Source organism: Lactuca sativa, chromosome 4 (assembly GCF_002870075.4).
Source record: "Lactuca sativa cultivar Salinas chromosome 4, Lsat_Salinas_v11, whole genome shotgun sequence".
Classification (NCBI taxonomy): Eukaryota; Viridiplantae; Streptophyta; class Magnoliopsida; order Asterales; family Asteraceae; genus Lactuca; species Lactuca sativa.
This window is the reverse complement of record NC_056626.2, coordinates 229,688,925-229,699,289: the sequence shown is the minus strand read 5'-3', so window position 1 is coordinate 229,699,289 and position 10,365 is coordinate 229,688,925. Positions and strand designations below refer to the sequence as shown.

Sequence of the window (10,365 nt, the reverse complement as noted above, 5' to 3'; positions counted from 1 at the left end):
TGAAATGACCATTCTACCCCTGGCCTAGTATGATAAAAAACTAAGGCTCAAACCCAAAACAAAAGCCCAGCACTATAATGTCTATAAATCCATCAATGGCCCAATTTTCCAAATCGGGCCCAAACCTCTACATGGATCTTGCCATAATGCCTAAATCCTTATTTTCAGTCCAACACTCTTAGCATCCCTATGGTCTAATAATAATCCAACCACTTAAGCCCAAAATGCTAAAAACACTCATGGTTCAAACCATGGCCCAAGTTTCCAAATTGGGCCCAAATCCTTCTGGGGCCTTTTCCAACATCACTAACACCCACAACCTGATGGCCCAACCGCCCTAAGATAAACAAGCCCAACAGTTGGCCCACACTGAATCCCAATAATCAAAAACCATTATGACTGAGTACGCATGGCATACTTAGCTGTACGCGACACACACTAGGTTCATGACTTGTGCGTTGTGCGTACCAACTTGTACGCCCATCGCACTCCCCTGTTAACTCCTTTTTGCTATTAAGCACTTAATGCTTTAAACCAAGGGACCAAATTGCAAATCTAAGCTCTATGTAACGTCTTAATCCATAAAATCACTAGCTTGGTGACTTATATGACCCACATGAACCCAAACTCAAAGTATAGCAATCTACTTCCATGGAAATGACCATAACTCTTGCATGAACCCATTAAGACCTCCAAGATGGAAACTTTCTGCCTTAGGGACTCAGTTAGCACCAAGGGTGGCAACCTTAAGCCTAAAAACGGATATGGAACCATAAAGCTCCATTCTTGGGACCAAAAAGATCCAAAAACCCAACATGATATATCTAAGCATTCAATAGGAAAGTTCAAGACTTTATACCTCAAGATGATCTGAAATGAAGCAACAATCTCGGATCTACAACTTCTCTTTTGAACCACCACTTTGCTTGGCTCTTAGCTTGCTTGGGAAGTGGATTAACAAAACCAAAATGCTCTCTAATGGCCTTCTAAGCTCCAAGAATACTCAAAGAAGGACTAAGGGTCAATTTACAGGGTTTAGAGGGATGGGGGATGAAGATATTTGGGTTAGGTTATGAGATAAGAAGCTTAAATAGGGTCCAAGACCCTAAAATAGGGTTCTGATCTGACTGGCGTACGCCCAACGTAATTTCGGTACGTCCAGCGTACTCCAAAGAACATTCGCAACCATCCTGGTCAGTACGCCCAAAGTACTCCAAGGTATGCCCCATGTACTGCCTTCTTCATTAGTGCGCCCCGTGTACTCGACTAAGCCTGAAAACCACGAAACTTCCGAAAGCCATACCTTCTTCGTTATAAGCTCGATTCTAACAATTCTTATATCGACTGAAAGGTAACGAGAAGCCTTACACTTCTATCAACTTATATCTTTCTTAAGACCTTCCAAACAAAAAATTATTTTCCACAAAAGCTCAACTGACACTTTTCCGAAATACCCCTAGGCTCCAAAACACGAACCGAACACTCAAATCACTTCTAATACATCACCCGCACCTAAATGGACCTAGATTCTACCTTTTCAAAAACCCTAATCGTTATGATGTCTGATCTTCGGGCCACATCCTCAGACTAAGAATTGATTCGGAACAGGATGTTACACTTGGATTTTCAGAACGTTATACCATCTACATATACATGTGGTGAGGATTAGAACAAAACACACGAAATACACATGTAAATTCGTTTAGGGTTTGGTGAGGAATTTTTAGAAAGAGCTCCTAAGATCAACTGCAAAACATAACCTTAGTTCTTCAGATCCGAAGATCATAATAGAATTAGGTATGTAATCGTTCTTTAATGTTTAAGTTTTCTTTTAATCAGATTCGAGATTAAAGATTAAAAGTTTATGCTTTTTTGTTTATGTTTTGTTTATTAAAATGACCAATAACTATAACATAGTATTTAGTACCATTGACCAACAACTATAACATAGTATTTAGTACCAATGATTCTTATCTTTCTTGTTAAATTCCTTAAACATTTTTATTGGATTCCGGTTTCTTAATTAAGTCATGCACCAACAGGAAACATATCAAGGGATAAACGTGGGGCAAGAAGGACCTCAAGTGGTGTTGCTTTGCTTATAGTCAGTCCAAAGCATTCACTCATATCTATGGGTCCATTTGATGGTTTACTAATCACAAATTGTTGGATTAATGTAGCCAATGTTAATCGTAAAGCCTGGAGAGCGAAGTGATAACCAGGACACATTCTTCTACCACCACCAAAAGGAAGTAGTTCAAAATGTTTTCCCTTGACATCAATATCTTTATGGGTTGTCAAGAATCTTTGTGGCTGGAATTCATAGGGATCTGGCCATATGTTAGGATTATGATGCATTTTCCAAAGATTTAGCACCAAACGTGTGCCTTTGGGGATGTTGTAGCCACCCACAATAAAATCCTCCATGGACTCATGCGGAAACCACAAAGGTCCAGCCGGGTATAAACGTAACGTTTCTTTGATGATTGCATCAAGGTAGACTAAGTTCTTCATGTCTGACTCCTCTACCAGTCTCTTCCTTCCAACATGCTCATCAATTTCATCTTGGGCAATTTTTAATTCTCTTAGGTTGTTCAGCAACAACGATAGAGCCCATGTTAGAGTCACAGATGTCGTGTCCAAGGCCGCCGTTAGAATGTTCTGTAAGTTTTAGATTAAAATCAATATTATTACTCAAGCCAAAGTATTTTTAGATTAAAATAAATATGATTAAGTAATAGTAATAGATCAAGTTTAAGATTAAGTTTACCAAACATGAGGCCTTGATTATTGTATCATGGTCAAAACCCGGAAAATCCTCTTTGGAGGCACCTTAAAGAATGGAAATCAAAACATCTATGAAGACTTGGTTGCCTTCCTCATGCTGCACAGACTCTTTCTCTCTCTTGTGCTCATCTAACCAACCTTCAAAGATGTCGTCCATCTCTTTTGCTGTCTTCCTCATTTCTTTCTCGTATCCTCCAAAGTTAAAGCGTTTTAAATAAGGAAGGAAATCAGACACCACAAATACGCCCAATAACCCAAACAATTTCTTAGTCACATTTTGAAATCGAACCCCTTCTTCATCCATGAGCGAGAACCTCTTTCCTGAAATAATTCATACAATAAGGTTTAGTATTAAGTTCCCAAACCATTGTTGCATGTCCACCTTTACCATGTCTAAACTCTCACTCTCTTTGTTCGTTACCCAAGCCTCATATAAGTCTTTCATGGATGCTCTAAGCTCGGATGCTCGAACATGTCCAAGCATCTCCACTCGTGACTGTGAAAGAATCTCGAGCATGACTATCTTGCGCACTTGTCGCCAGTAGTCTCCATATGCAGCAACGCCAAACATGGCGTAGTTATAAGCCATGAGTTCTGCTGCCATTGACTTGGGTCGACCTGCGAAGACCTTGTCGTTCCTGGTAAGGCACTCTTTTGCTATCTCCCCGTAACTCACTACCAAAGCTTGATGAACACCAAGGTTGATCGTGAGTATAGGCCCATATTTATCTGCCATGTCACCAAAAACCTTGTAAGGTGGTGCAGATCCGCCGAGAAGGTGTAGGTGTCCGATTACTGGCCATTGTCCCTTCGCTTGAGGTGGTTTATTGTTCTTCCCTTTGTTTCCTCTCTTTCCTTTCCAGATTTTCAGCAGGAATGTTAGTACGACAGCAAAAAAGATGGCTGCTACCATCGTTAATAACCGGAGATAAAACTCCATGTCCAGATTATACTTTGAGAGAGATGATACAGATAATTTAATTATATTATATACAAATATAACTCCATGGCCGCTATATATATATATATATATATATATATATATATATATATATATATATATATATATATATATATATATATATATATATATATATATATATATATATATATATATATATATATATATATATATATATATATATAATACTAGTATATAGATACAGCGGATATTTTATTTTTTCTGGACGTAGAAAAAGTGAACACATGTCGGTAAAGAGGTAGACCTCAATTTTCAAACTACGATATATATATATATATATATATATATATATATATATATATATATATATATATATATATATATATATATATATATATATATATATATATATATATATATATATATATATATATATATATATATATATATATATATATATATATATATATATATATATATATATATATATAAAAGAGAGAGAGTTAGGATCATATATAAACTCTATATATTATGTGAATGTATAACCAAATATGGTCCAATCGTTTGATTATGACATTAAAGTAAATTGGTTAATTAATTTAATTGTGTTACAAATTAAATTCATATAATTTTGGAAACTTCATTAATAAATTTAATTTAAAAATCTAGCATTTAGGGTCTAATCTTTATTAATCTATACCGTGGAATTTTAAGTCGGCTATAGGTTTCTCTCATCTGCAGCTTAAACCTGCATCCTCGTATGCCGCTGTCCTTTTTTTTTCTTTCATCAAGTAATTGTTCAACTCCATTTTTATATATTATTAAAAAAAATAAGTTGTAATTAAACTACGAGTAATCGTTGTTGACTCTTTTTCTTACTTGAGGTTAAGATAAAATTTTCAAGACGTGGTTATCTTTTGAAAAATAGATGCGACTTTTTATGTAGTATATTCATAATATGTATGTGTATATGAATGTGTATCTTGAATTACACACAAACTCTAGATTAATTTTGGCTTTTTGTAAAAAGAAACGAAAGGAATGACTAAAGAAATTATGATTCAAACTTTTTTTCTATGTTATATTATACTATTTAATCAAATAAAATCGACTATTATTTGGCTATTTAGGATTTAAGGAAATAAATTATGGACCGTTCAAATACAACATTCTTTATATATTATTAACTTCGATTCGATTCTTAGAGAATGAATTCTAATTTTTAAAAAATTGATAATGGTGGATGGTGGTGGTTTGTGATGATGGAGTTGTTGGTGACATTTTTATTCAGGTAGCAGGAGATGATGGTGATGTTGATGATAATCGATATGCACATAAGAAAATGGAAACACAATAATTTTTAGACATTGTATTCTTCAAGAATGTTTTAATTCTCATAGAATTTTTCGATTTAAAAAAAATTGTGGTGTTATAGAGCTAAATTAGTATATTCTTCAAGAATTTTTCAATTGTATAAAAATTTATGGTATTACAGAGCTATAATACTTCAATTCTTTAAGAATTCTTAAGAAAAAATGAATCAAGGTAAACCATTTCTTAACCATAAATCTAATAGAATTTTTTATTTGTTGCTATGTTAAATAGACTATTAACCCTAAATTCAACCAAAATATTTGATTCGTTGGTAAGTTTAATCGATTGTTAATTTGTACCCCTTAAAAATCAAGTTAAAGTTTAAGATATAACACTATATTCTTCAAGAATCATTGATTATTTTTTAACGGAAATTATGATACGTATCTTGACATTAGAATTTAATTACCTGAACTGAAAATGAAACTGAAATTATAGCTGACATATACATTATATATATACTTATTAATCATTCTTATGATTTTGTCCTTAGAATTAATTAAGTGTAATTATATAATGCATGATATCCTATGTTAATAACATGGACCTTAATATCACAATCATTAATTCTTTTAATCCAATGGATAACAAGTGGTCTTACATTTACACAATATTTGAAATTCACATTTAATCCTAACCCTATATATATATATATATATATATATATATATATATATATATATATATATATATATATATATATATATATATATATATATATATAAAAGTTCAATTAAGAAAAAAAAAAGTTTGAGAATGAAAGAATCATTCTCAGCCACACATTTCTTTTGCCGCAAAACATTTAGGCGTACGACGGAAATGGATACATGTATATTTACAACAAAACATGTTTCTGTAAACTATGCTAATCATTACCCTAATATACACAAAAACATTTTTTTTTTTTATTTTTACAAAGCTATTTTTATCAAAAAATTATTTTAAATATATCAAAATTCATAATTTTTTTATTCTCTATAAATAGACATCCATATTGATATAGTTTTAAAACAAAATAAAAAATTTATTTGTTTTACAGTTTCAGTTCTCGTTATTCATAAGTGAATAAAAATCGAGCAGATTTTATTACAATATATTTGTTATTCATTTATGAATAAAACGTTTTATTAACTTTAATATAGTTTAAGTATCATTCATATATAAATATAACACTTAGTAATAATTTTTTTTACCTAAAATATATTTTTTTACATCATCTTTCGTCACAAATTATATTTATATATGAATAAAATGTGCATTAATTGTCGTCATATGTTATATTCGATATTAAAAAATTTATCAAAATTTTGTTATAGTTAATTTGTTATTCGAATATGAATAAATAATATGTTAATAAAAGACGATGTGTTTTAAAATTTTGAACTACTTATACACATATGAATAACAAATGAACATTAACAAAATTATGATAAATGTGTTGTCCATATATGAATATAACTTGTGAGGAAGACTAATACACGTTTTTTTATATGTGATTATAACATGTGACGAGAACTGATATAAACTGTAAAGAGTTTATATATGTTATATTTATATATGAATTATGTAAACTTATGAATAATAAGAGCTGAAAGTATAAAAAAAAGTATTTTATTTTATTTTAAAACTATATCAATATAGATATCTATTTATAGAGAATAAAAAATTATGAATTTTGATGTATTTAAAATCATTTTTCGATAAAAATAACTCCTTAAAAATTAAAAAAACAAAAAAATATGTTTTTGTATATATTAAGGTAATAATTAGCATAGTTTAAGGAAACATGTTTTGTTGGAAAATACATGTGTATTCCTTTCCCATTTCTGCCGGTACGTTAGAGGCTTTTGTGGCAAAAATAAATGATTGGCTGAAAATGATTCCTCTATTCTCAACCTTTTTTATTTTCTCAATTGAACTTACCTATATATATATATATATATATATATATATATATATATATATATATATAATTTTAATATCTTTCCATATCACATCTCAACTTTTTATTTCTAAACTCTTCATCTTTGATAACATAGGGATCCAAATTTGGTTTTAAATCTTGACCATTCTGAAAATTATAAAACTTTAAGGCTATGAAACCTCATATTATTGCTCAAATACTAATCAATTTCCTATCACTAAAAATATTTGAACATCACAATATATCAGAAAAACCCAAGAGACAAGGCATGTTAATGAATATATCGCTTTAATGTTTGCATATTAATGTTTCATTAATGAAGATGAGTTTCGTGGAAAAAAATAAAAGAAAAACATTAATAATGGCACGAGTGAAGGAGCTATATGGCGCAAATTAGGCAGAAAACAGGGAAGCCTGCTAACAACAACATAGCTCAAATGAATGGTCTTTATAAAAGACTTAATGAAAGTGCCAGCAAATGGGTTGGTGTTTACAGATAAGCATATAGAAAAAGAAATGGAATAAGTTTGAAAAGCTTGCGAAGGAAACTCCTAAATTGTGTGACAAATGAAAACAAGTTTAATGACATCATTGTTTTTAATAAGGTTATGCGTAAACATTTAAAATAGAATTTACAGTTAGATCATGAGGCAACACGATCATGTCTAGAATGTGAAGAATGTTAAGTGGATGATGAAATTGGTGATAGCACAAAAAGATCAATGACTACCAAAGAAGGGGACTATTCTGTCCAATCCAACATAGAAGCGTCAAATAGTGGTGGTTTAACAATTAGACATACAATGAGTAGAGATGCAACTAAAAAAAAGAAGAAAATGACAAGTCTTTTAATGAAATTATTATGCGTTTGTAATGTATATTTCATGTTATAATTGTAACTTGCTTTATCTATTTTGTTAAGCATGTTTGTTGAATGTAATGTAACTTTTTATATATTTTTATTTATTTGTATTTTTAAAATAAACAATTTATTTGATTTGCAAATAAAATATTTGTTTTCAATACTTCTACTAGTTATTAGTAAAATAAGAATAAACATAAATTATATTTATTAAATAAAAAAAATTAGTTTGGTTTGAGTTGCTAATGGGTGAAATAGCATACACAACGGGGTTTAATAATAGTTGAATGGATAATGACTAGAATTGAATAGAAGTTGAATGGAGTGTGTGATGACATGGAGGAGAATCGAATAGAAAAGTTGTATGATTATTAAGTGGTTCAATGAATTTAATCTATTATTTTTTAATTAAATTTCAAACCAAATATATATCTAATCGTATCTTCTTATTATTTTTATATTTTTTTGTAGGTATTGTTTTTTTTATTAATGTACTTTTAGGTATCACAATTTTTAATTAATGTATTTTCAAGTATTGTATTTTTTTTTAACTATTACATCTTTTATTTTTCAATTTATAATTATGTTTTAGAATATAATGATGATGATATGTAAATCCATTAAACTTTATAGGGTTTAATGAAGTGTGAGTGTTAAAGAGTAAAGTTGAATAAACAGTAAATTGATGATGTGACAATCTATTGAACTCCTTAGAGTTCAATGGATTGTGGATTTCTTGAATAAGTGGATTAGATTGAGTTTTATAGATAGATGAGAGAGTATTTAGTATTTTTTTTTATAAAACAATTACATTGGGTTGGGTTGTTAACGAGAATAATCTAAAAAGAAAACTAGTATAAATAAATAATTTAAATAAAAATAAGTTTACATTGTTCCAAATAGTGGAAGAATTAAGAATTTCAGATAAGATGAGATTACAAGATCATGAATATACCAAAAAAAAACTTTAGAAAATAGAATCATTAACTTCAATATATTATACCAACAAAAGTTCTTACTTACTTCAACTTTTTTATTTGGTTAACGTACTATTTCAAAATTATATTTATAAACTACTTTTTTTATGTATCTTGTGATTTGAACCATTAGCCTATTAAAGGAAAAAACACTTTGTCAAACACTTGTATCCTTTGGCGAAACGTCCTCTCATCGTGGTTTGTATTTTGTAACAAACATGTGATGGGTTTTGATATATAAAATAAGAGATTTTTTCATAAAAACTTGAGCAACAGAAGCTTTAAAAATTCAATCGACATCTAACTTTAAGTAAGGCCCCTTAGATGTCTAACTCTCAACACATAAGAGTTACAAATCTCATCTTGACTACATACACACTGTCATATAGTTCATGTTATACCCAACAAAAGCTTTTATGATTGCATGGTTATGAATAACGTTTAACCATGTCAAAGTATAACAATTTCCATACTTGAATTCTCCAGTATGTATCTCAAGTCAATAAACATAAAGACATTTATCAATACTCAAGATTTACTTGGTATAACGATCCACAAAGTGATTTTTGATGCATATCATATCTAATAGTTGTTCTCTAACAAGCACATATGAATTTTTATGCAATGTTTTGTTGTTTCACCACTTGAAATCAACAAATTTGATTCATATTATTCTTAATTCATAGTTGATCCCACAACAGTGACTGACTATGGACAATTTTGAATAATGATATTATTCATGGATTAAATAACATGTTAAGATATAACAAAATAATATTTAACACAAAAGAGATATCGTATATATCCAAAGAGACTACATATCATTGCTACATAGTTTAGAATATCCAGATATTAGTAATAGTACATATTTAAATCCAGTCACTAGTTAATCGAAGACCGATTCCTTTTGCATTGCTCTCAAACTTGTTTTTTTTTGAAGAAAAAAAAGACTCTGTGAATGGATATGCTATATTATCATCCAAATGAACCTTCTCAATATGTACATTTCCCAAATCCAATTCTTGACGAATGAAATTGAATTTTCATTGAATGTGTCTTGTCTTGTTGGTAACTATCAGATCTCTTGCGATAGCGATAACATCACTGTTGTCACAAAGCATCTCAATTATATTTTTGATGCTTGGAACAACATTCAGATCACCGATGAATTTCTTCATCAAATCAACTTCTTGAGCTGCCTCACACGTAACTATATATTTAGATTCTACTATAGAAAGTGTAACCAGTTCTTGATTTGAACTTTTCTAGGCAATGGCTCCTCATTAAGTGTGAACACATATCCTGATTGTGATCATGAGTTATCTCAATCAGTATTGAAGCTAGCATTAGTGTAACACCTTAAAGCTCTCTTCCTTAACTCCTACAAAAACTAGAAACATGTCTTTAGTCCTTCTTAAGTACTTAAGTATATTCTTTACAAATATCCAATGTTTTTCGCCAGGATTAGCTTGATACCAACTAGTTAAACTAATAGCATAAGCTACATCCAAACTTGTAA

At 30.0% G+C, this 10,365-nt stretch overlaps 1 pseudogene; it reads right to left on the bottom strand.

Moving 5' to 3' along the window:
- Positions 1 to 1,901: 1,901 nt before the first annotated feature.
- On the bottom strand, positions 1,902 to 3,727 carry LOC111913796 (cytochrome P450 CYP82D47-like; annotated as a pseudogene).
- Positions 3,728 to 10,365: the final 6,638 nt, after the last annotated feature.